Below are 26,668 nucleotides of genomic sequence, written 5' to 3' on the forward strand. Positions count from 1 at the left end.
TTAAAAGTGCAGCGGCAGCGGGAAGGAGTGATACTGAGTGGGACCAGCACAGTTTAAAAGTGCAGCAGCAGCAGAAGGAGTGATACTGAGTGGGACCGGCACAGTTTAAAAGTGCAGCAGCAGTTGGAAGGAGTGATACTGAGTGGGACCAGCACAGTTTAAAAGTACAGTGGCAGCGGGAAGGAGTGATACTGAGTGGGACCGGCACAGTTTAAAAGTAAAGCAGCAGCGGGAAGGAGTGACACTGAGTGGGACCAGCACAGTTTAAAAGTGCAGCGGCAGCAGAAGGAGTGATACTGAGTGGGACCAGCACAGTTTAAAAGTAAAGCAGCAGTGGGAAGGAGTGATACTGAGTGGGACCAGCACAGTTTAAAAGTGCAGCAGCAGTGGGAAGGAGTGATACTGAGTGGGACCAGCACAGTTTAAAAGTGCAGCAGCAGTGGGAAGGAGTGATACTGAGTGGGACCAGCACAGTTTAAAAGTAAAGCAGCAGCGGGAAGGAGTGATACTGAGTGGGACCAGCACAGTTTAAAAGTGCAGCAGCAGTGGGAAGGAGTGATACTGAGTGGGACCAGCACAGTTTAAAAGTGCAGCAGCAGTGGGAAGGAGTGATACTGAGTGGGACCAGCACAGTTTAAAAGTACAGTGGCAGCGGGAAGGAGTGATACTGAGTGGGACCGGCACAGTTTAAAAGTAAAGCAGCAGCGGGAAGGAGTGACACTGAGTGGGACCGGCACAGTTTAAAAGTGCAGCGGCAGCGGGAAGGAGTGATACTGAGTGGGACCAGCACAGTTTAAAAGTGCAGCGGCAGCGGGAAGGAGTGATACTGAGTGGGACCAGCACAGTTTAAAAGTGCAGCGGCAGCAGAAGGAGTGATACTGAGTGGGACCAGCACAGTTTAAAAGTAAAGCAGCAGCGGGAAAGAGTGAAACTGAGTGGGACCAGCACAGTTTAAAAGAGCAGCAGCAGCGGGAAGGAGTGATACTGAGTGGGACCAGCACAGTTTAAAAGAGCAGCAGCAGCGGGAAGGAGTGAAACTGAGTGGGACCAGCACAGTTTAAAAGTAAAGCAGCAGCGGGAAGGAGTGATCCTGAGTGGGACCAGCACAGTTTAAAAGTAAAGCAGCAGCGGGAAGGAGTGATACTGAGTGGGACCAGCACAGTTTAAAAGTGCAGCAGCAGCGGGAAGGAGTGAAACTGAGTGGGACCAGCACAGTTTAAAAGTGCAGCAGCAGTGGGAAGGAGTGATACTGAGTGAGACCAGCACAGTTTAAAAGTGCAGCGGCAGCGGGAAGGAGTGAAACTGAGTGGGACCAGCACAGTTTAAAAGTGCAGCGGCAGCAGAAGGAGTGATACTGAGTGGGACCAGCACAGTTTAAAAGTACAGTGGCAGCGGGAAGGAGTGATACTGAGTGGGACCGGCACAGTTTAAAAGTAAAGCAGCAGCGGGAAGGAGTGACACTGAGTGGGACCAGCACAGTTCAACAGTGCATCGGCAGTGGGAGGGAGTGTTACTGAGTGGGACCAGCACAGTTTAAAAGTAAAGCAGCAGCGGGAAGGAGTGATACTGAGTGGGACCAGCACAGTTTAAAAGTGCAGCGGCAGCGGGAAGGAGTGAAACTGAGTGGGACCAGCACAGTTTCAAATTGCAGCGGCAGCGGGAAGGAGTGATACTGAGTGGGACCAGCACAGTTTAAAAGTGCAGCGGGAAGGAGTGATACTGAGTGGGACCAGCACAGTTTAAAAGTGCAGCGGCAGCGGGAAGGAGTGATACTGAGTGGGACCAGCACAGTTTAAAAGTGCAGCAGCAGCAGAAGGAGTGATACTGAGTGGGACCGGCACAGTTTAAAAGTGCAGCAGCAGCGGGAAAGAATGAAACTGAGTGCGACCGGCACAGTTTAAAAGTAAAGCAGCAGCGGGAAAGAGTGAAACTGAGTGGGACCAGCACAGTTTAAAAGTAAAGCAGCAGCAGGAAGGAGTGATACTGAGTGGGACCAGCACAGTTTAAAAGTAAAGCAGCAGTGGGACGGAGTGATACTGAGTGGGACCAGCACAGTTTAAAAGTAAAGCAGCAGTGGGAAGGAATGATACTGAGTGGGACCAGCACAGTTTAAAAGTAAAGCAGCAGTGGGAAGGAGTGATACTGAGTGGGACCGGCACAGTTTAAAAGTAAAGCAGCACAGGGAAGGAGTGATACTGAGTGGGACCAGCACAGTTTAAAAGTAAAGCTGCAGTGGGAAGGAGTGATACTGAGTGGGACCAGCACAGTTTAAAAGTAAAGCAGCAGTGGGAAGGAATGATACTGAGTGGGACCAGCACAGTTTAAAAGTAAAGCAGCACAGGGAAGGAGTGATACTGAGTGGGACCAGCACAGTTTAAAAGTAAAGCTGCAGTGGGAAGGAGTGATACTGAGTGGGACCAGCACAGTTTAAAAGTGCAGCAGCAGTGGGAAGGAGTGATACTGAGTGGGACCAGCACAGTTTAAAAGTAAAGCAGCAGCGGGAAGGAGTGATACTGAGTGGGACCAGCACAGTTTAAAAGTAAAGCAGCAGCGGGAAGGAGTGATACTGAGTGGGACCGGCACAGTTTAACAGTGCATCGGCAGAGGGAAGGAGTGATACTGAGTGGGACCAGCACAGTTTAAAAGTAAAGCAGCAGCGGGAAGGAGTGATACTGAGTGGGACCAGCACAGTTTAAAAGTGCAGCGGCAGCGGGAAGGAGTGAAACTGAGTGGGACCAGCACAGTTTAAAAGTGCAGCAGCAGCGGGAAGGAGTGATACTGAGTGGGACCAGCACAGTTTAAAAGTGCAGCGGGAAGGAGTGATACTGAGTGGGACCAGCACAGTTTAAAAGTGTAGCAGCAGCGGGAAGGAGTGATACTGAGTGGGACCAGCACAGTTTAAAAGTGCAGCGGCAGCGGGAAGGAGTGATACTGAGTGGGACCAGCACAGTTTAAAAGTGCAGCAGGAGCGGGAAGGAGTGATACTGAGTGTGACCAGCACAGTTTAAAAGTGCATCGGCAGCGGGAAGGAGTGAAACTGAGTGGGACCGGCACAGTTTAAAAGTGCAGCGGCAGCGGGAAGGAGTGATACTGAGTGGGACCAGCACAGTTTAAAAGTGCAGCGGCAGCGGGAAGGGTGATACTGAGTGGGACCAGCACAGTTTAAAAGTGCAGCAGCAGCGGGAAGGAGTGAGACTGAGTGGGACCAGCACAGTTTAAAAGTGCAGCAGCAGTGGGAAGGAGTGATACTGAGTGGGACCAGCACAGTTTAAAAGTGCAGCAGCAGTGGGAAGGAGTGATACTGAGTAGGACCAGCACCGTTTAAAAGTGCAGCAGCAGTGGGAAGGAGTGATACTGAGTGGGACCAGCACAGTTTAAAAGTAAAGCAGCAGCGGGAAGGAGTGATACTGAGTGGGACCAGCACAGTTTAAAAGTGCAGCAGCAGTGGGAAGGAGTGATACTGAGTGGGACCAGCACAGTTTAAAAGTGCAGCAGCAGTGGGAAGGAGTGATACTGAGTGGGACCAGCACAGTTTAAAAGTACAGTGGCAGCGGGAAGGAGTGATACTGAGTGGGACCGGCACAGTTTAAAAGTAAAGCAGCAGCGGGAAGGAGTGACACTGAGTGGGACCAGCACAGTTTAAAAGTGCAGCGGCAGCAGAAGGAGTGATACTGAGTGGGACCAGCACAGTTTAAAAGTAAAGCAGCAGCGGGAAGGAGTGACACTGAGTGGGACCAGCACAGTTTAAAAGTGCAGCAGCAGTGGGAAGGAGTGATACTGAGTGGGACCAGCACAGTTTAAAAGTGCAGCAGCAGTGGGAAGGAGTGATACTGAGTGGGACCAGCACAGTTTAAAAGTACAGTGGCAGCGGGAAGGAGTGATACTGAGTGGGACCGGCACAGTTTAAAAGTAAAGCAGCAGCGGGAAGGAGTGACACTGAGTGGGACCGGCACAGTTTAAAAGTGCAGCAGCAGCGGGAAGGAGTGATACTGAGTGGGACCAGCACAGTTTAAAAGTGCAGCGGCAGCGGGAAGGAGTGATACTGAGTGGGACCAGCACAGTTTAAAAGTGCAGCGGCAGCAGAAGGAGTGATACTGAGTGGGACCAGCACAGTTTAAAAGTAAAGCAGCAGCGGGAAAGAGTGAAACTGAGTGGGACCAGCACAGTTTAAAAGAGCAGCAGCAGCGGGAAGGAGTGATACTGAGTGGGACCAGCACAGTTTAAAAGAGCAGCAGCAGCGGGAAGGAGTGAAACTGAGTGGGACCAGCACAGTTTAAAAGTAAAGCAGCAGCGGGAAGGAGTGATCCTGAGTGGGACCAGCACAGTTTAAAAGTAAAGCAGCAGCGGGAAGGAGTGATACTGAGTGGGACCAGCACAGTTTAAAAGTGCAGCAGCAGCGGGAAGGAGTGAAACTGAGTGGGACCAGCACAGTTTAAAAGTGCAGCAGCAGTGGGAAGGAGTGATACTGAGTGAGACCAGCACAGTTTAAAAGTGCAGCGGCAGCGGGAAGGAGTGAAACTGAGTGGGACCAGCACAGTTTAAAAGTGCAGCGGCAGCAGAAGGAGTGATACTGAGTGGGACCAGCACAGTTTAAAAGTACAGTGGCAGCGGGAAGGAGTGATACTGAGTGGGACCGGCACAGTTTAAAAGTAAAGCAGCAGCGGGAAGGAGTGACACTGAGTGGGACCAGCACAGTTCAACAGTGCATCGGCAGTGGGAGGGAGTGTTACTGAGTGGGACCAGCACAGTTTAAAAGTGCAGCGGCAGCGGGAAGGAGTGATACTGAGTGGGACCAGCACAGTTTAAAAGAGCAGCAGCAGCGGGAAGGAGTGATACTGAGTGGGACCAGCACAGTTTAAATGTGCAGCAGCAGTGGGAAGGAGTGATACTGAGTGGGACCAGCACAGTTTAAAAGTAAAGCAGCAGCGGGAAGGAGTGATACTGAGTGGGACCAGCACAGTTTAAAAGTGCAGCAGCAGTGGGAAGGAGTGATACTGAGTGGGACCAGCACAGTTTAAAAGTGCAGCGGGAAGGAGTGATACTGAGTGGGACCGGCACAGTTTAAAAGTAAAGCAGCAGTGGGAAGGAGTGATACTGAGTGGGACCAGAACAGTTTAAAAGAGCAGCAGCAGCGGGAAGGAGTGATACTGAGTGGGACCGGCACAGTTTAAAAGTGCAGCGGCAGTGGGAAGGAGTGATACTGAGTGGGACCAGCACAGTTTAAAAGTGCAGCGGCAGCGGGAAGGGTGATACTGAGTGGGACCAGCACAGTTTAAAAGTGCAGCAGCAGCGGGAAGGAGTGAGACTGAGTGGGACCAGCACAGTTTAAAAGTGCAGCAGCAGTGGGAAGGAGTGATACTGAGTGGGACCAGCACAGTTTAAAAGTGCAGCAGCAGTGGGAAGGAGTGATACTGAGTAGGACCAGCACTGTTCAAAAGTGCAGCAGCAGTGGGAAGGAGTGATACTGAGTGGGACCAGCACAGTTTAAAAGTAAAGCAGCAGCGGGAAGGAGTGATACTGAGTGGGACCAGCACAGTTTAAAAGTACAGTGGCAGCGGGAAGGAGTGATACTGAGTAGGACCAGCACCGTTTAAAAGTGCAGCAGCAGTGGGAAGGAGTGATACTGAGTGGGACCAGCACAGTTTAAAAGTGCAGCAGCAGTGGGAAGGAGTGATACTGAGTGGGACCAGCACAGTTTAAAAGTACAGTGGCAGCGGGAAGGAGTGATACTGAGTGGGACCGGCACAGTTTAAAAGTAAAGCAGCAGCGGGAAGGAGTGACACTGAGTGGGACCAGCACAGTTTAAAAGTGCAGCGACAGCGGGAAGGAGTGATACTGAGTGGGACCAGCACAGTTTAAAAGTGCAGCAGCAGTGGGAAGGAGTGATACTGAGTGGGACCAGCACAGTTTAAAAGTGCAGCGGCAGCGGGAAGGAGTGATACTGAGTGGGACCAGCACAGTTTAAAAGTAAAGCAGCAGCGGGAAGGAGTGATACTGAGTGAGACCGGCACAGTTTAAAAGTGCAGCAGCAGTGGGAAGGAGTGATACTGAGTGAGACCGGCACAGTTTAAAAGTGCAGCGGCAGCGGGAAGGAGTGATACTGAGTGGGACTGGCACAGTTTAAAAGTGCAGCAGCAGTGGGAAGGAGTGATACTGAGTGGGACCAGCACAGATTAACAGTGCATCGGCAGCGGGAAGGAGTGATACTGAGTGGGACCAGCACAGTTTAACAGTGCATCGGCAGCGGGAAGGAGTGAAACTGAGTGGGACCAGCACAGTTTAAAAGAGCAGCAGCAGCGGGAAGGAGTGATACTGAGTGGGACCAGCACAGTTTAAAAGAGCAGCAGCAGCGGGAAGGAGTGATACTGAGTGGGACCAGCACAGTTTAAAAGAGCAGCAGCAGCGGGAAGGAGTGATACTGAGTGGGACCAGCACAGTTTAAAAGTGCAGCAGCAGTGGGAAGGAGTGATACTGAGTGGGACCAGCACAGTTTAAAAGTAAAGCAGCAGCGGGAAGGAGTGATACTGAGTGGGACCAGCACAGTTTAAAAGTGCAGCAGCAGTGGGAAGGAGTGATACTGAGTGGGACCAGCACAGTTTAAAAGTGCAGCAGCAGTGGGAAGGAGTGATACTGAGTGGGACCAGCACAGTTTAAAAGTGCAGCAGCAGTGGGAAGGAGTGATACTGAGTGAGACCAGCACAGTTTAAAAGTAAAGCAGCAGTGGGAAGGAGTGATACTGAGTGGGACCAGCACAGTTTAAAAGTGCAGCGGGAAGGAGTGATACTGAGTGGGACCGGCACAGTTTAAAAGTAAAGCAGCAGTGGGAAGGAGTGATACTGAGTGGGACCAGAACAGTTTAAAAGTAAAGCAGCAGCGGGAAGGAGTGATACTGAGTGGGACCAGCACAGTTTAAAAGAGCAGCAGCAGCGGGAAGGAGTGATACTGAGTGGGACCGGCACAGTTTAAAAGTGCAGCGGCAGTGGGAAGGAGTGATACTGAGTGGAACCAGCGCAGTTTAAAAGTGCAGCAGCAGTGGGAAGGAGTGATACTGAGTAGGACCAGCACCGTTTAAAAGTGCAGCAGCAGTGGGAAGGAGTGATACTGAGTGGGACCAGCACAGTTTAAAAGTAAAGCAGCAGCGGGAAGGAGTGATACTGAGTGGGACCAGCACAGTTTAAAAGTACAGTGGCAGCGGGAAGGAGTGATACTGAGTGGGACCAGCACAGTTTAAAAGTGCAGCAGCAGTGGGAAGGAGTGATACTGAGTGAGACCGGCACAGTTTAAAAGTGCAGCAGCAGTGGGAAGGAGTGATACTGAGTGAGACCGGCACAGTTTAAAAGTGCAGCGGCAGCGGGAAGGAGTGATACTGAGTGGGACCAGCACAGTTTAAAAGTAAAGCAGCAGCGGGAAGGAGTGATACTGAGTGAGACCGGCACAGTTTAAAAGTGCAGCAGCAGTGGGAAGGAGTGATACTGAGTGAGACCGGCACAGTTTAAAAGTGCAGCAGCAGTGGGAAGGAGTGATACTGAGTGGGACCAGCACAGTTTAACAGTGCATCGGCAGCAGGAAGGAGTGATACTGAGTGGGACCAGCACAGTTGAACAGTGCATCGGCAGCGGGAAGGAGTGAAACTGAGTGGGACCAGCACAGTTTAACAGCGCATCGGCAGTGGGAGGGAGTGATACTGAGTGGGACCAGCACAGTTTAAAAGTAAAGCAGCAGCGGGAAGGAGTGATACTGAGTGGGACCAGCACAGTTTAAAAGTGCAGCGGCAGCGGGAAGGAGTGATACTGAGTGGGACCAGCACAGTTTAAAAGTGCAGCGGGAAGGAGTGATACTGAGTGGGACCAGCACAGTTTAAAAGTGCAGCAGCAGTGGGAAGGAGTGATACTGAGTGGGACCAGCACAGTTTAAAAGTGCAGCAGCAGTGGGAAGGAGTGATACTGAGTGGGACCAGCACAGTTTAAAAGTAAAGCAGCAGCGGGAAGGAGTGATACTGAGTGGGACCAGCACAGTTTAAAAGTGCAGCAGCAGTGGGAAGGAGTGATACTGAGTGGGACCAGCACAGTTTAAAAGTAAAGCAGCAGCGGGAAGGAGTGATACTGAGTGGGACCAGCAGAGTTCAAAAGTGCAGCGGGAAGGAGTGATACTGAGTGGGACCAGCACAGTTTAAAAGTAAAGCAGCAGTGGGAAGGAGTGATACTGAGTGGGACCAGCACAGTTTAAAAGTGCAGCAGCAGCGTGAAGGAGTGATACTGAGTGGGACCAGCACAGTTTAAAAGTGCAGCAGCAGTGGGAAGGAGTGATACTGAGTGGGACCGGCACAGTTTAAAAGTGCAGCGGCAGTGGGAAGGAGTGATACTGAGTGGAACCAGCACAGTTTAAAAGTGCAGCAGCAGTGGGAAGGAGTGATACTGAGTGGGACCAGCACAGTTTAAAAGTGCAGCAGCAGTGGGAAGGAGTGATACTGAGTGGGACCAGCACAGTTTAAAAGTGCAGCAGCAGTGGGAAGGAGTGATGCTGAGTGGGACCGGCACAGTTTAAAAGTGCAGCGGCAGTGGGAAGGAGTGATACTGAGTGGGACCAGCACAGTTTAAAAGTGCAGCAGCAGTGGGAAGGAGTGATACTGAGTGGGACCAGCACAGTTTAAAAGTGCAGCAGCAGTGGGAAGGAGTGATACTGAGTGGGACCAGCACAGTTTAAAAGTGCAGCAGCAGTGGGAAGGAGTGATACTGAGTGGGACCAGCACAGTTTAAAAGTAAAGCAGCAGCGGGAAGGAATGATACTGAGTGGGACCAGCACAGTTTAAAAGTGCAGCGGTAGCGGGAAGGAGTGATACTGAGTGGGACCAGCACAGTTTAAAAGTAAAGCAGCAGCAGGAAGGAGTGATACTGAGTGGGACCAGCACAGTTTAAAAGTGCAGCGGCAGCGGGAAGGAGTGATACTGAGTGGGACCAGCACAGTTTAAAAGTAAAGCAGCAGCAGAAGGAGTGAAACTGAGTGGGACCAGCACAGTTTAAAAGTGCAGCAGCAGTGGGAAGGAGTGATACTGAGTGGGACCAGCACAGTTTAAAAGTACAGCGGCAGCGGGAAGGAGTGATACTGAGTGGGACCGGCACAGTTTAAAAGTAAAGCAGCAGCGGGAAGGAGTGATACTGAGTGGGACCAGCACAGTTTAAAAGTGCAGCAGCAGTGGGAAGGAGTGATACTGAGTGGGACCAGCACAGTTTAAAAGTGCAGCGGCAGCGGGAAGGAGTGATACTGAGTGGGACCAGCACAGTTTAAAAGTGCAGCAGCAGCGGGAAGGAGTGATACTGAGTGGGACCGGCACAGTTTAAAAGTGCAGCAGCAGCGGGAAGGAATGATACTGAGTGGGACCAGCACAGTTTAAAAGTGCAGCGGCAGTGGGAAGGAGTGATACTGAGTGGGACCGGCACAGTTTAAAAGTGCAGCGGCAGTGGGAAGGAGTGATACTGAGTGGGACCAGCACAGTTTAAAAGTAAAGCAGCAGCGGGAAGGAGTGATACTGAGTGGGACCAGCACAGTTTAAAAGTGCAGCGGCAGCGGGAAGGAGTGATACTGAGTGGGACCAGCACAGTTTAAAAGAGCAGCAGCAGCAGAAGGAGTGAGACTGAGTGGGACCAGCACAGTTTAAAAGTAAAGCAGAAGTGGGAAGGAGTGATACTGAGTGGGACCAGCACAGTTTAAAAGTGCAGCAGCAGCAGAAGGAGTGATACTGAGTGGGACCAGCACAGTTTAAAAGTGCAGCAGCAGCAGAAGGAGTGATACTGAGTGGGACCGGCACAGTTTAAAAGTGCAGCAGCAGCGGGAAGGAATGATACTGAGTGGGACCAGCACAGTTTAAAAGTGCAGCAGCAGTGGGAAGGAGTGATACTGAGTGGGACCGGCACAGTTTAAAAGTGCAGCGGCAGTGGGAAGGAGTGATACTGAGTGGGACCGGCACAGTTTAAAAGTGCAGCGGCAGTGGGAAGGAGTGATACTGAGTGGAACCAGCACAGTTTAAAAGTGCAGCAGCAGCGGGAAGGAGTGATACTGAGTGGGACCAGCACAGTTTAAAAGTGCAGCAGCAGTGGGAAGGAGTGATACTGAGTGGGACCAGCACAGTTTAAAAGTAAAGCAGCAGCGGGAAGGAGTGATACTGAGTGGGACCAGCACAGTTTAAAAGTGCAGCGGCAGCGGGAAGGAGTGATACTGAGTGGGACCATCACAGTTTAATAGTAAAGCAGCAGCAGGAACGAGTGATACTGAGTGGGACCAGCACAGTTTAAAAGTGCAGCGGCAGCGGGAAGGAGTGATACTGAGTGGGACCAGCACAGTTTAAAAGTAAAGCAGCAGTGGGAAGGAGTGATACTGAGTGGGACCAGCACAGTTTAAAAGTGCAGCAGCAGCAGAAGGAGTGATACTGAGTGAGACCGGCACAGTTTAAAAGTGCAGCAGCAGTGGGAAGGAGTGATACTGAGTGGGACCAGCACAGTTTAAAAGTAAAGCAGCAGCGGGAAGGAGTGATACTGAGTGGGACCAGCACAGTTTAAAAGTAAAGCAGCAGCGGGAAGGAGTGATACTGAGTGGGACCTGCACAGTTTAACAGTGCATCGGCAGCGGGAAGGAGTGACACTGAGTGGGACCGGCACAGTTTAAAAGTAAAGCAGCAGCGGGAAGGAGTGATACTGAGTGGGACCAGCACAGTTTAAAAGTGCAGCAGCAGTGGGAAGGAGTGATACTGAGTGAGACCAGCACAGTTTAAAAGTGCAGCGGCAGCGGGAAGGAGTGATACTGAGTGGGACCGGCACAGTTTAAAAGTAAAGCAGCAGCGGGAAGGAGTGATACTGAGTGGGACCAGCACAGTTTAAAAGTAAAGCAGCAGCGGGAAGGAGTGATACTGAGTGAGATCGGCACAGTTTAAAAGTGCAGCAGCAGTGGGAAGGAGTGATACTGAGTGGGACCAGCACAGTTTAAAAGTAAAGCAGCAGCGGGAAGGAGTGATACTGAGTGGGACCAGCACAGTTTAAAAGTAAAGCAGCAGCGGGAAGGAGTGATACTGAGTGGGACCTGCACAGTTTAACAGTGCATCGGCAGCGGGAAGGAGTGATACTGAGTGGGACCAGCACAGTTTAAAAGTGCAGCAGCAGTGGGAAGGAGTGATACTGAGTGAGACCGGCACAGTTTAAAAGTGCAGCGGCAGCGGGAAGGAGTGATACTGAGTGGGACCAGCACAGTTTAAAAGTGCAGCAGCAGTGGGAAGGAGTGATACTGAGTGGGACCAGCACAGTTTAAAAGTGCAGCAGCAGTGGGAAGGAGTGATACTGAGTGGGACCGGCACAGTTTAAAAGTAAAGCAGCAGCGGGAAGGAGTGATACTGAGTGGGACCAGCACAGTTTAAAAGTGCAGCGGGAAGGAGTGATACTGAGTGGGACCGGCACAGTTTAAAAGTAAAGCAGCAGCGGGAAGGAGTGATACTGAGTGGGACCAGCACAGTTTAAAAGTGCAGCGGCAGCGGGAAGGAGTGATACTGAGTGGGACCAGCACAGTTTAAAAGAGCAGCAGCAGCCGGAAGCAGTGATACTGAGTGGGACCAGCACAGTTTAAAAGTGCAGCGGGAAGGGTGATACTGAGTGGGACCGGCACAGTTTAAAAGTGCAGCGGCAGTGGGAAGGAGTGATACTGAGTGGGACCAGCACAGTTTAAAAGTAAAGCAACAGCGGGAAGGAGTGATACTGAGTGGGACCAGCACAGTTTAAAAGTGCAGCAGCAGCGGGAAGGAGTGATACTGAGTGGGACCAGCATAGTTTAAAAGTGCAGCAGCAGTGGGAAGGAGTGAGACTGAGTGGGACCAGCACAGTTTAAAAGTGCAGCAGCAGTGGGAAGGAGTGATACTGAGTGGGACCGGCACAGTTTAAAAGTGCAGCAGCAGTGGGAAGGAGTGATACTGAGTGGGACCAGCACAGTTTAAAAGTAAAGCAGCAGCGGGAAGGAGTGATACTGAGTGGGACCAGCACAGTTTAAAAGTGCAGCAGCAGTGGGAAGGAGTGATACTGAGTGGGACCGGCACAGTTTAAAAGTGCAGCAGCAGTGGGAAGGAGTGATACTGAGTGGGACCAGCACAGTTTAAAAGTAAAGCAGCAGCGGGAAGGAGTGATACTGAGTGGGACCAGCACAGTTTTAAAGTAAAGCAGCAGCGGGAAGGAGTGATACTGAGTGGGACCAGCACAGTTTAAAAGTGCAGCGGCAGTGGGAAGGAGTGATACTGAGTGGGACCAGCACAGTTTAAAAGTGCAGCGGCAGCGGGAAGGAGTGATACTGAGTGGGACCAGCACAGTTTAAAAGTGCAGCGGCAGCGGGAAGGAGTGAGACTGAGTGGGACCAGCACAGTTTAAAAGTGCAGCAGCAGTGGGAAGGAGTGATACTGAGTGGGACCAGCACAGTTTAAAAGTGCAGCAGCAGCGGGAAGGAGTGATACTGAGTGAGACCGGCACAGTTTAAAAGTGCAGCAGCAGTGGGAAGGAGTGATACTGAGTGGGACCAGCACAGTTTAACAGTGCATCGGCAGCGGGAAGGAGTGATACTGAGTGGGACCAGCACAGTTTAAAAGTGCAGCAGCAGTGGGAAGGAGTGATACTGAGTGAGACCGGCACAGTTTAAAAGTGCAGCGGCAGCGGGAAGGAGTGATACTGAGTGGGACCAGCACAGTTTAAAAGTGCAGCAGCAGTGGGAAGGAGTGATACTGAGTGGGACCAGCACAGTTTAAAAGTGCAGCAGCAGTGGGAAGGAGTGATACTGAGTGGGACCGGCACAGTTTAAAAGTAAAGCAGCAGCGGGAAGGAGTGATACTGAGTGGGACCAGCACAGTTTAAAAGTGCAGCGGGAAGGAGTGATACTGAGTGGGACCGGCACAGTTTAAAAGTAAAGCAGCAGCGGGAAGGAGTGATACTGAGTGGGACCAGCACAGTTTAAAAGAGCAGCAGCAGCCGGAAGGAGTGATACTGAGTGGGACCAGCATAGTTTAAAAGTAAAGCAGCAGCGGGAAGGAGTGATACTGAGTGGGACCAGCACAGTTTAAAAGAGCAGCAGCAGCGGGAAGGAGTGATACTGAGTGGGACCGGCACAGTTTAAAAGTGCAGCGGCAGTGGGAAGGAGTGATACTGAGTGGGACCAGCACAGTTTAAAAGTAAAGCAACAGCGGGAAGGAGTGATACTGAGTGGGACCAGCACAGTTTAAAAGTGCAGCAGCAGCGGGAAGGAGTGATACTGAGTGGGACCAGCACAGTTAAAAAGTGCAGCGGCAGCGGGAAGGAGTGATACTGAGTGGGACCAGCACAGTTTAAAAGTGCAGCGGCAGCGGGAAGGAGTGAGACTGAGTGGGACCAGCACAGTTTAAAAGTGCAGCAGCAGCGGGAAGGAGTGATACTGAGTGGGACCAGCACAGTTTCAAAGTGCAGCAGCAGCGGGAAGGAGTGATACTGAGTGGGACCAGCACAGTTTAAAAGTGCAGCAGCAGCGGGAAGGAGTGATACTGAGTGGGACCAGCACAGTTTAAAAGTGCAGCAGCAGCGGGAAGGAGTGATACTGAGTGGGACCAGCACAGTTTAAAAGAGCAGCAGCAGCGGGAAGGAGTGACACTGAGTGGGACCAGCACAGTTTAAAAGTGCAGCAGCAGCGGGAAGGAGTGATACTGAGTGGGACCAGCACAGTTTAAAAGTGCAGCAGCAGCGGGAAGGAGTGATACTGAGTGGGACCAGCACAGTTTAAAAGTAAAGCAGCAGCGGGAAGGAGTGATACTGAGTGGGACCAGCACAGTTTAAAAGAGCAGCAGCAGCGGGAAGGAGTGATACTGAGTGGGACCAGCACAGTTTAAAAGAGCAGCAGCAGCGGGAAGGAGTGATACTGAGTGGGACCAGCACAGTTTAAAAGTAAAGCAGCAGCGGGAAGGAGTGATACTGAGTGGGACCAGCACAGTTTAAAAGTGCAGCGGCAGTGGGAAGGAGTGATACTGAGTGGGACCAGCACAGTTTAAAAGTGCAGCAGCAGTGGGAAGGAGTGATACTGAGTGGGACCAGCACAGTTTAAAAGTAAAGCAGCAGCGGGAAGGAGTGATACTGAGTGGGACCAGCACAGTTTAAAAGTAAAGCAGCAGCAGAAGGAGTGAAACTGAGTGGGACCGGCACAGTTTAAAAGTAAAGCAACAGCGGGAAGGAGTGATACTGAGTGGGACCAGCACAGTTTAAAAGTGCAGCAGCAGTGGGAAGGAGTGATACTGAGTGGGACCAGCACAGTTTAAAAGTAAAGAAGCAGCGGGAAGGAGTGATACTGAGTGGGACCAGCACAGTTTAAAAGTGCAGCAGCAGCGGGAAGGAGTGATACTGAGTGGGACCAGCACAGTTTAAAAGTAAAGCAGCAGCAGGAACGAGTGATACTGAGTGGGACCAGCACAGTTTAAAAGTGCAGCGGCAGCGGGAAGGAGTGATACTGAGTGCGACCAGCACAGTTTAAAAGTAAAGCAGCAGCGGGAAGGAGTGATACTGAGTGGGACCAGCACAGTTTAAAAGTGCAGCAGCAGCAGAAGGAGTGATACTGAGTGGGACCAGCACAGTTTAAAAGTGCAGCAGCAGCAGAAGGAGTGATACTGAGTGGGACCAGCACAGTTTAAAAGTAAAGCAGCAGCGGGAAGGAGTGATACTGAGTGAGACCGGCACAGTTTAAAAGTGCAGCAGCAGTGGGAAGGAGTGATACTGAGTGGGACCAGCACAGTTTAACAGTGCATCGGCAGCGGGAAGGAGTGATACTGAGTGGGACCAGCACAGTTTAACAGTGCATCGGCAGCGGGAAGGAGTGATACTGAGTGAGACCAGCACAGTTTAACAGTGCAGCGGCAGCGGGAAGGAGTGATACTGAGTGGGACCAGCACAGTTTAAAAGTGCAGCAGCAGTGGGAAGGAGTGATACTGAGTGGGACCAGCACAGTTTAAAAGTGCAGCAGCAGTGGGAAGGAGTGATACTGAGTGGGACCGGCACAGTTTAAAAGTAAAGCAGCAGCGGGAAGGAGTGATACTGAGTGGGACCAGCACAGTTTAAAAGTGCAGCGGGAAGGAGTGATACTGAGTGGGACCAGCACAGTTTAAAAGTAAAGCAGCAGCGGGAAGGAGTGATACTGAGTGGGACCAGCACAGTTTAAAAGAGCAGCAGCAGCCGGAAGGAGTGATACTGAGTAGGACCAGCATAGTTTAAAAGTAAAGCAGCAGCGGGAAGGAGTGATACTGAGTGGGACCAGCACAGTTTAAAAGTAAAGCAGCAGCGGGAAGGAGTGATACTGAGTGGGACCAGCACAGTTTAAAAGAGCAGCAGCAGCCGGAAGGAGTGATACGGAGTAGGACCAGCATAGTTTAAAAGTAAAGCAGCAGCGGGAAGGAGTGATACTGAGTGGGACCAGCACAGTTTAAAAGAGCAGCAGCAGCGGGAAGGAGTGATACTGAGTGGGACCGGCACAGTTTAAAAGTGCAGCGGCAGTGGGAAGGAGTGATACTGAGTGGGACCGGCACAGTTTAAAAGTGCAGCGGCAGTGGGAAGGAGTGATACTGAGTGGGACCAGCACAGTTTAAAAGAGCAGCAGCAGCGGGAAGGAGTGATACTGAGTGGGACCAGCATCGTTTAAAAGTGCAGCAGCAGTGGGAAGGAGTGATACTGAGTGGGACCAGCACAGTTTAAAAGTAAAGCAGCAGCGGGAAGGAGTGATACTGAGTGGGACCAGCACAGTTTAAAAGTGCAGCAGCAGCAGAAGGAGTGATACTGAGTGGGACCAGCACAGTTTAAAAGTGCAGCAGCAGCAGAAGGAGTGATACTGAGTGGGACCAGCACAGTTTAAAAGTAAAGCAGCAGCGGGAAGGAGTGATACTGAGTGAGACCGGCACAGTTTAAAAGTGCAGCAGCAGTGGGAAGGAGTGATACTGAGTGGGACCAGCACAGTTTAACAGTGCATCGGCAGCGGGAAGGAGTGATACTGAGTGGGACCAGCACAGTTTAACAGTGCATCGGCAGCGGGAAGGAGTGATACTGAGTGAGACCAGCACAGTTTAACAGTGCAGCGGCAGCGGGAAGGAGTGATACTGAGTGGGACCAGCACAGTTTAAAAGTGCAGCAGCAGTGGGAAGGAGTGATACTGAGTGGGACCAGCACAGTTTAAAAGTGCAGCAGCAGTGGGAAGGAGTGATACTGAGTGGGACCGGCACAGTTTAAAAGTAAAGCAGCAGCGGGAAGGAGTGATACTGAGTGGGACCAGCACAGTTTAAAAGTGCAGCGGGAAGGAGTGATACTGAGTGGGACCAGCACAGTTTAAAAGTAAAGCAGCAGCGGGAAGGAGTGATACTGAGTGGGACCAGCACAGTTTAAAAGAGCAGCAGCAGCCGGAAGGAGTGATACTGAGTAGGACCAGCATAGTTTAAAAGTAAAGCAGCAGCGGGAAGGAGTGATACTGAGTGGGACCAGCACAGTTTAAAAGTAAAGCAGCAGTGGGAAGGAGTGATACTGAGTGGGACCAGCACAGTTTAAAAGAGCAGCAGCAGCCGGAAGGAGTGATACTGAGTAGGACCAGCATAGTTTAAAAGTAAAGCAGCAGCGGGAAGGAGTGATACTGAGTGGGACCAGCACAGTTTAAAAGAGCAGCAGCAGCGGGAAGGAGTGATACTGAGTGGGACCGGCACAGTTTAAAAGTGCAGCGGCAGTGGGAAGGAGTGATACTGAGTGGGACCGGCACAGTTTAAAAGTGCAGCGGCAGTGGGAAGGAGTGATACTGAGTGGGACCAGCACAGTTTAAAAGAGCAGCAGCAGCGGGAAGGAGTGATACTGAGTGGGACCAGCATCGTTTAAAAGTGCAGCAGCAGTGGGAAGGAGTGATACTGAGTGGGACCAGCACAGTTTAAAAGTAAAGCAGCAGCGGGAAGGAGTGATACTGAGTGGGACCAGCACAGTTTTAAAGTAAAGCAGCAGCGGGAAGGAGTGATACTGAGTGGGACCAGCACAGTTTAAAAGTGCAGCGGCAGTGGGAAGGAGTGATACTGAGTGGGACCAGCACAGTTTAAAAGTGCAGCGGCAGCGGGAAGGAGTGAGACTGAGTGGGACCAGCACAGTTTAAAAGTGCAGCAGCAGCGGGAAGGAGTGATACTGAGTGGGACCAGCACAGTTTAAAAGTAAAGCAGCAGCGGGAAGGAGTGATACTGAGTGGGACCAGCACAGTTTAAAAGTGCAGCGGCAGTGGGAAGGAGTGATACTGAGTGGGACCAGCACAGTTTAAAAGTGCAGCGGGAAGGAGTGATACTGAGTGGGACCAGCACAGTTTAAAAGTGCAGCAGCAGTGGGAAGGAGTGATACTGAGTGGGACCAGCACAGTTTAAAAGTAAAGCAGCAGCGGGAAGGAGTGATACTGAGTGGGACCAGCACAGTTTAAAAGAGCAGCAGCAGCGGGAAGGAGTGATACTGAGTGGGACCAGCACAGTTTAAAAGTAAAGCAGCAGCAGAAGGAGTGATACTGAGTGGGACCAGCACAGTTTAAAAGTAAAGCAGCAGCGGGAAGGAGTGATACTGAGTGGGACCAGCACAGTTTAAAAGTAAAGCAGCAGCAGAAGGAGTGAAACTGAGTGGGACCAGCACAGTTTAAAAGTGCAGCAGCAGCAGAAGGAGTGATACTGAGTGGGACCAGCATAGTTTAAAAGTAAAGCAGCAGCGGGAAGGAGTGATACTGAGTGGGACCAGCACAGTTTAAAAGAGCAGCAGCAGCGGGAAGGAGTGATACTGAGTGGGACCGGCACAGTTTAAAAGTGCAGCGGCAGTGGGAAGGAGTGATACTGAGTGGGACCAGCACAGTTTAAAAGTAAAGCAGCAGCGGGAAGGAGTGATACTGAGTGCGACCAGCACAGTTTAAAAGTAAAGCAGCAGCGGGAAGGAGTGATACTGAGTGGGACCAGCACAGTTTAAAAGTGCAGCAGCAGCAGAAGGAGTGATACTGAGTGGGACCAGCACAGTTTAAAAGTGCAGCAGCAGCAGAAGGAGTGATACTGAGTGGGACCAGCACAGTTTAAAAGTAAAGCAGCAGCGGGAAGGAGTGATACTGAGTGGGACCAGCACAGTTTAAAAGTGCAGCAGCAGTGGGAAGGAGTAATACTGAGTGAGACCAGCACAGTTTAAAAGTGCAGCGGCAGCGGGAAGGAGTGATACTGAGTGGGACCAGCACAGTTTAAAAGTGCAGCAGCAGTGGGAAGGAGTGATACTGAGTGGGACCAGCACAGTTTAAAAGTGCAGCAGCAGTGGGAAGGAGTGATACTGAGTGGGACCGGCACAGTTTAAAAGTAAAGCAGCAGCGGGAAGGAGTGATACTGAGTGGGACCAGCACAGTTTAAAAGTGCAGCGGCAGCGGGAAGGAGTGATACTGAGTGGGACCAGCACAGTTTAAAAGAGCAGCAGCAGCCGGAAGGAGTGATACTGAGTGGGACCAGCATAGTTTAAAAGTAAAGCAGCAGCGGGAAGGAGTGATACTGAGTGGGACCAGCACAGTTTAAAAGAGCAGCAGCAGCGGGAAGGAGTGATACTGAGTGGGACCGGCACAGTTTAAAAGTGCAGCGGCAGTGGGAAGGAGTGATACTGAGTGGGACCAGCACAGTTTAAAAGTGCAGCAGCAGCGGGAAGGAGTGATACTGAGTGGGACCAGCATCGTTTAAAAGTGCAGCAGTAGTGGGAAGGAGTGAGACTGAGTGGGACCAGCACAGTTTAAAAGTGCAGCAGCAGTGGGAAGGAGTGATACTGAGTGGGACCAGCACAGTTTAAAAGTAAAGCAGCAGCGGGAAGGAGTGATACTGAGTGGGACCAGCACAGTTTAAAAGTGCAGCAGCAGCAGAAGGAGTGATACTGAGTGGGACCAGCACAGTTTAAAAGTGCAGCGGAAAGGAGTGATACTGAGTGGGACCAGCACAGTTTAAAAGTGCAGCAGCAGCGGGAAGGAGTGATACTGAGTGGGACCAGCACAGTTTAAAAGTTAAGCAGCAGCGGGAAGGAGTGATACTGAGTGGGACCAGCACAGTTTAAAAGTGCAGCAGCAGCAGAAGGAGTGATACTGAGTGGGACCAGCACAGTTTAAAAGTTAAGCAGCAGCGGGAAGGAGTGATACTGAGTGGGACCAGCACAGTTTAAAAGTGCAGCAGCAGCAGAAGGAGTGATACTGAGTGGGACCAGCACAGTTTAAAAGTGCAGCGGGAAGGAGTGATACTGAGTGGGACCAGCACAGTTTAAAAGTGCAGCAGCAGTGGGAAGGAGTGATACTGAGTGGGACCAGCACAGTTTAAAAGTGCAGCAGCAGTGGGAAGGAGTGATACTGAGTGGGACCAGCACAGTTTAAAAGTTAAGCAGCAGCGGGAAGGAGTGATACTGAGTGGGACCAGCACAGTTTAAAAGTGCAGCAGCAGCAGAAGGAGTGATACTGAGTGGGACCAGCACAGTTTAAAAGTGCAGCGGGAAGGAGTGATACTGAGTGGGACCAGCACAGTTTAAAAGTGCAGCAGCAGTGGGAAGGAGTGATACTGAGTGGGACCAGCACAGTTTAAAAGTAAAGCAGCAGCGGGACGGAGTGATACTGAGTGGGACCAGCACAGTTTAAAAGTGCAGCAGCAGCGGGAGGGAGTGATACTGAGTGAGACCGGCACAGTTTAAAAGTGCAGCGGGAAGGAGTGATACTGAGTGGGACCAGCACAGTTTAAAAGTGCAGCAGCAGTGGGAAGGAGTGATACTGAGTGGGACCGGCACAGTTTAAAAGTGCAGCGGCAGCGGGAAGGAGTGATACTGAGTGGGACCGGCACAGTTTAAAAGTGCAGCGGCAGCGGGAAGGAGTGATACTGAGTGGGACCGGCACAGTTTAAAAGTGCAGCGGCAGCGGGAAGGAGTGATACTGAGTGGGACCAGCACAGTTTAAAAGTGCAGCAGCAGTGGGAAGGAGTGATACTGAGTGGGACCAGCACAGTTTAAAAGTAAAGCAGCAGCGGGAAGGAGTGATACTGAGTGAGACCGGCACAGTTTAAAAGTGCAGCGGGAAGGAGTGATACTGAGTGGGACCAGCACAGTTTAAAATTGCAGCGGGAAGGAGTGATACTGAGTGGGACCAGCACAGTTTAAAAGTGCAGCAGCAACGGGAGGGAGTGATACTGAGTGGGACCGGCACAGTTTAAAAGTGCAGCGGCAGCGGGAAGGAGTGATACTGAGTGGGACCAGCACAGTTTAAAAGTAAAGCAGCAGCGGGAAGGAGTGATACTGAGTGAGACCGGCACAGTTTAAAAGTGCAGCGGGAAGGAGTGATACTGAGTGGGACCAGCACAGTTTAAAATTGCAGCGGGAAGGAGTGATACTGAGTGGGACCAGCACAGTTTAAAAGTGCAGCAGCAGCGGGAGGGAGTGATACTGAGTGGGACCGGCACAGTTTAAAAGTGCAGCGGCAGCGGGAAGGAGTGATACTGAGTGGGACCAGCACAGTTTAAAAGTACAGTGGCAGCGGGAAGGAGTGATACTGAGTGGGACCGACACAGTTTAAAAGTACAGCAGCAGCGGGAAGGAGTGATACTGAGTGGAACCGGCACAGGGAGCGGAGAGCAGTCGGACCTGTTTGAGAGCAGTCCAGGCGCGTGGAGTTTTTAAAAAAAAAGTCAACAGTGACATCACAGGAAAGCTGCAAGGTGAGTAACTGCTGTTAGGGAATAGCTCTAAATAGCTGGCTTCGTAACTAATGTAAGAAAGGTCGACAGTTTATTTTCATATACAGTACGTAGTGTTTTTTAGGGAGTTCTGTAGTAACGAGGATCAGGGAAGAAGGGCCCAAGAGTAATTGATATTATTTGATATTAAGCAGCTTCCAAAAGGTTTAATTTAAAGGATTAAGTCATGGCAGGAGAGCTCAAAGCCGTGGTTTGCTCTTCGTCCTCTATGTGGGAAGCTGGACACAATTCCAGTGCCCGGGACAGCATGTGTGCAGGAAGTGTCTCCAGCTGCAGCTCCTGGAAGCCCAGTTTTCACAGCTGGAGCGACAGCTGGGGACACTGTGGAGCATCCACGAGGTGGAGAGTATTGTGGATAGCACGAGAGAGGTGGTCACACCGCAGGCTCAGACCCCACAGGCAGGAAGGGAATGGGTGACCACCAGGCAGAGCAAGAGGACGAGGCAGGCAGTGCAGGAATCTCCTGTGGCTATTCCCCTGCAAAACAGATATACTGCTTTGGATACTGTTGGGGGGAATGGCCTCTCAGGGGAAAGCAGCAACAGTCCAATTCGTTGCACCACGGTTGGCTCTGCTGCACAGAGAAGGAGTAAAAAGTCTGCGAATGCAATAGTTCTCGGGGATTCAATTGCAAGGGGAATAGATAGGCGTTTGTGTGGCTGCAAACGAGATGTCAGGATGGTATGTTGCCTCCCTGGTGCTGGGTCAAGGATGTCTCAGAGCTGTTACAGGACATGCTGAAAGGGGAGAGTGAACAACCAGTGATCGTGGTACACATTGGTACAAACGACGTAGGTAAAAAAAAGGATGAAGTCCCAAAAGCAGAATATAGGCAGTGAGGAAGTAAGTTGAAAAGTAGGACCTCAAAAGGTAGTGATCTCAGGATTACTACCAGTGCCATGTGCTAGTCACAGTAGAAATAGCAGGATATACTGGATGAATACGTGGCTGAAGAGATGGTGTGAGGGGGAGGGTTTTAGATTCCTGGGACATTGGGACCGGTTCTGGGGGAGGTGGGACCAGTACAAACTGGATGGGCAGGACCAGAACTGATGTCCTAGGGAGAGAGTTTGCGAGAGTGGTTGCGGAGGGTTTAAATTAAAATGGCAGGGGGATGGGAACCTTTGCAAGCAGTCAGAGGAGGGGGGATCGAAGAAAAGAACAAAAGACAGCAAGGGGAATAAGAAAAGTGACAGGCAGACAAATCAAGGGTCAGAATCAAACAGGGCAACACTGAAAAATAGTGGGAAGAGGCCAAGCAATGTCAAAAAGACAAGCCTTAAGGATTTGTGCCTTAATGCGCGGAGCATTCGCAATAAAGTGGATGAATAAATTGCACAAATAGATGTAAACGGGTATGATATAGTCAGGATTACAGAGACATGGCTGCAGGGTGACCAGGGATGGGAAATGAACACCCAGGGGTATTCAGTATTTCGGAAGGACAGACAAAAAGTAAAAGGCGGTGGAGTTGCACTGCGGGTTAAAGAGGAAATTAACGCAATAGTGAGGAAGGATGTTAACTCTCACGATGTGGAATCTGTACAGGCAGAGCTGAGAAACACTAAGGGGCAAAAAAATGTTAGTGGGGGTTGTATATAGACCCCCAAACTGTAGTGTTGATGTTGGGAATGGCATTAAACAGGAAATTAGAGATGCATTCGATAAAGGAACATCTGTAATTATGGGTGACATTAATTTGCATATAGATTGGGCAAATCAAATTAGTCACAATACCGTAGAGGAGGAATTCATGGAGTGTATACAGGATGGTTTTCTGAGCCAATATGTTGAGGAACCAACTGGAGAACAGGCCATCCTAGACTGGGTATTGTGTAATGAGAGAGGAATAATTGACAATCTAGTGGTGTGAGACCCCTTGGGGATGAGCAACCATAATATGATAGAATTCTTCATCAAGATGGAGAGTGACGTAGTTGATTCTGAGACTAGGGTCCTGAATCTTAATAAACGAAACTACGAAGGTATGAAGCGCGAGTTGGCCATGATGGATTGGGAAACGTTACTTAAAGGGATGACGGTGGATAGGCAATGGCAAACATTCAAACAGCGCATGGATGAACTGTATATTCCTGTCTGGCACAAAAGTAAAATGGGAAAGGTAGCCAAACCATGGCTTACATTAGATCCAAGGAAGAGGCATACAAATTTGCCAGAAAAAACAACAGACCTGAGGATTGGGAGCAGTTTAGAATTCAGCAAAGGAGGACCAAGGGATTGATTAAGAAGGGGAAAATAGAGTACGAGAGTAAGCTTGCGGGGAACATAAAAACTGACTGTAAAAGTTTCTATAGGTATGTGAAGAGAAAAAGATTGGTGAAGACAAATGTAGGTCCCTTACTGTCAGAAACACGGGAATTTATTATGGGGAATAATGAAATGGCTGACCAACTAAATGCATACTTTGGTTCTGTCTTCACAAAGGAGGACACAAATATCATACCAGAAATGTTGGGGAACACAGGGTTTAGCGACAGGGAGGAACTGAAGGAAATCAGTATTCGTAGAGAAATGGTGTTGGGGAAATTGATGGGATTGAAGGCCGATAAATCCCCAGGGCCTGATAATCTACAGCCCTGAGTACTTAAGGAAGTGGCCCTAGAAATAGTGGATGCATTGGTGGTCATCTTCCGAGATTCTATAGACTCTGGAACAGTTCCTACAGATTGGCGGGTAGCTAATGTAACCCCACTATTTAAAAAGGGAAGGAGAGAAAACAGGGAATTATACACCAGCCAGCCTGACGTCGGTAGTGGGGAAAGTTCTGGAGTCCATTATCAAAGATTTTATAGCAGAGCACTTGGAGAACAGTGGTAGAATCGGACAGAGTCAGCATGGATTTACGAAAGGGAAATCATGCTTGACAAATTTACTAGAATTCTTCAAGGATGGAACTGGTAGAGTTGATGAGGGGGAGCAAGTGGATGTGGTTTATTTGGACTTTCAGAAGGCTTTTGACAAGTCCCACATAAGAGATTAGCATGTAAAATTAAAGCACATGGGATTGGGGGTAACGTACTGCGATGGATAGAAAATTGGTTGGCAGACAGGAAACAAAGATTAGGATTAAACGGGTCTTTTTCCGAATGGCAGGCAGTGACTACTGGGGTACCGCAGGGATCGGTGCTAGGACCCCAGCTATTCACAATATATATCAATGATTTAGATGAGGGAACAAATGTAATATCTCCAAATTTGCAGATGACACAAAACTGGGTGAGAGGGTGAGTTGTGAGGAGGATGCAGAGAGGCTTCAGGGTGATTTGGACAAGTTGAGTGAGTGGACAAATGCATGACAGATGCAGTATAATGTGGATAAATGTGAGGTTATCCACTTTGGTAGCAAAAACAAGAAGGCAGATTATTATCTGAACGGCTATAAACTGAGAGAGGGTTATATGCAGCGAGACCTGGGTGTTCTCGTGCACAAGTCACTGAAGGTAAGCATGCGGGTGCAACAGGCGGTAAAAAAGGCAAATGGTATGTTGGCCTTCATAGCGAGAGGATTCGAGTACAACAGAAGGGATGTTTTGCTGCAATTATACAGGGCCTTGGTGAGGCCACACCTGGAATATTGTGTGTAGTTTTGGCCTCCTTATCTGAGGAAGGATGTTTTTGCTATAGAGGGAGTGCAGCAAAGGTTTACCAGACTGATTCCTGGGATGGTGGGACTGACGTATGAGGAGAGATTGAGTCGGTTAGGATTACATTCACTGGAGTTGAGAAGAGTGAGGGAGGATCTCATAGAAACCTATAAAATTCTAACAGGACTTGACAGGGTAGGTGCAGGAAGGATGTTCCCGATGGTGAGGGAGTCCAGAACCAGGGGTCATAGTCTAAGGATATGGGGTAAACCTCTCAGGACTGAGATGAGGAGAAATTTCTTCACCCAGAGAGTGGTGAGCCTGTGGAACTCGCTACCACAGAAAGCAGTTGAGGCCAAAACATTGTATGATTTAAAGAAGGAGTTAGATATAGCTCTTGGGTCTAAAGGGATCAAAGGGTATGGGATGAATGCGGGAACAGGTTACTGAGTTGGATGATCAGCCATAATCCTAATGAATGGCGGAGCAGGCTCGAAGGGCCGAATGGCCTACTCCTGCTCCTATTTTCTATGCTTCTATGACCACCTCGCGAAACGTGCTATTCACGACGTCCTTAGCATCGTGGATGCTCCACAGTGAGTCCAACCGCAGCTCCAGCTGCGCAATGCGATCAGCTAGTAGCTGCAGCTGGATACACTTCCTGCACACATGGTTGCCAGGGACACTGGAAGTGTCCCTGATTTCCCACATAGCGCAGGAGGAGCATGCCACGGGGCTGAGCCCTCCAGCCATGACTTAGCCTTAGATTCAGCTCCTTAGTTACTCCCTTTAATTTAGAGTACTAATTACGATAGGGACAATCTAAATTCCCTACCTTTACTTCGGCTATAGAAAGTAGTAAAAAAGGGTAGAAATACTCATCTGTTCCTACTCACCAATCAGCTGCCTCCCCTTGCAACGCGTCACTTTCTGAACTGTGACATCAGTCCTGAAAATCTCCCGCTGTCCCAGTGAGAGTCTGTGAGAGTATGCCTCTTTTAAACTGCTGGAACTCCTGCTCGCCGGTGCCTGTCTCCTCACAGGTCTGCTCGGTCTGGCTCCTTTAAGTAACGTTTCCCAATCCATCATAGCCAACTTGCGCCTCATACCTTCGTAGTTTCCTTTACTAAAATTCAGGACCCTAGTCTCACTCCATCACTACGTCACTCTCCATCTTGATGAAGAATTCTATCATATTATGGTCATTCATCCTCAAGGGGTCTCGCACAACTAGATTGTCAATTATTCCTCTCTCAGTACACAATACTCAGTCTAGGATGGCCTGTTCTCTAGTTGGTTCCTCAACGTATTAGTCCAGAAAACCATGCTGTATACACTCCAAGAATTCCTCCTCTATGGTATTGTAACTAATTTGATTTGCCCAATCTATATGCAGATTCAAGTCACCCATAATTACAGATGTTCCTTTATCGCATGCGTCTCTAATTTCCTGTTTAATGCCATTCCCAAAATCACCACTACAGTTTGGGGGTCTGTATACAACCCCCACTAACGTTTTCTGCCCCTTAGTCTTTCTCAGCTCTACCCATACAGATTCCACATTGTCAGAGCTAATATCTTTCCTCACTATTGCGTTAATTTCCTCTTTAACCAGAAATGCAACTCCACTGCCTTTTGCTTTTTGTCTGTCCTTCCTAAATACTGAATATCCCTAGATGTTCATTTCCCATCCCTGGTCACCTTGCAGGCATGTCTCTGTAATCCTGACTATATCATACCCGTTTACATCTATTTGCGTAATTAATTCATCCACTTTATTGCGAATGCTCCGCGCATTAAGGCACAAATCCTTAAGGCTTGTCTTTTTAACATTACTTGACCCTTCCCACTATTTTTCACTGTGGCCCTGTTTAATTCTGGCCCTTGATTTCTCTGCCTGTCACTTTTCTTATTCCCCTTACTGTCTTTTGTTCTTGTCTTTGATTCTCCGCTCCTCTGACTCCTTGCAGTTGAAATCCCCTACTATTATTAGCCTATTATTTTTGTACCTCTCAGAGATTTGCCTACATATCTGCTCCTCTATCTCTCCCTGACTGTTTGGAGGCCTGTAGTACACTCCCAGCCAAGTGATTGCCCCCTTTTTATTTTTAAGTTCTACCCGTATGGCCTCATTAGAGGAACCTCCTTAGATATCATCCCTCCTTAATACAATAATTTACTCCTTAATCAACAGTGCAATGCCACCTCCTCTGTTACCCCTTCCCCTATCACGTCTGAAGATTCTATATCCTGGGATATTGAGCTGCCAGTCCTGCCCTTCCCTCAACCATGTCTCAGTGATAGC

At 50.0% G+C, this 26,668-nt stretch overlaps 1 protein-coding gene across 1 annotated transcript in view; it reads right to left on the reverse strand.

Annotated features, from left to right (window-relative positions):
* The window catches only part of fbxo41 (F-box protein 41), a 619,689-nt gene extending 594,352 nt beyond the window's left edge, over positions 1 to 25,337 (reverse strand). The window contains exon 1 of the mRNA XM_068027311.1: positions 25,260 to 25,337. The gene's annotated coding sequence lies outside the window, so the exon portion shown is untranslated. The remainder of the gene's footprint in view (positions 1 to 25,259) is intronic.
* Between the last annotated feature and the right edge of the window lie 1,331 nt (positions 25,338 to 26,668).

Source organism: Heterodontus francisci, chromosome 1 (genome assembly GCF_036365525.1).
Source record: "Heterodontus francisci isolate sHetFra1 chromosome 1, sHetFra1.hap1, whole genome shotgun sequence".
Taxonomy (NCBI): Eukaryota; Metazoa; Chordata; class Chondrichthyes; order Heterodontiformes; family Heterodontidae; genus Heterodontus; species Heterodontus francisci.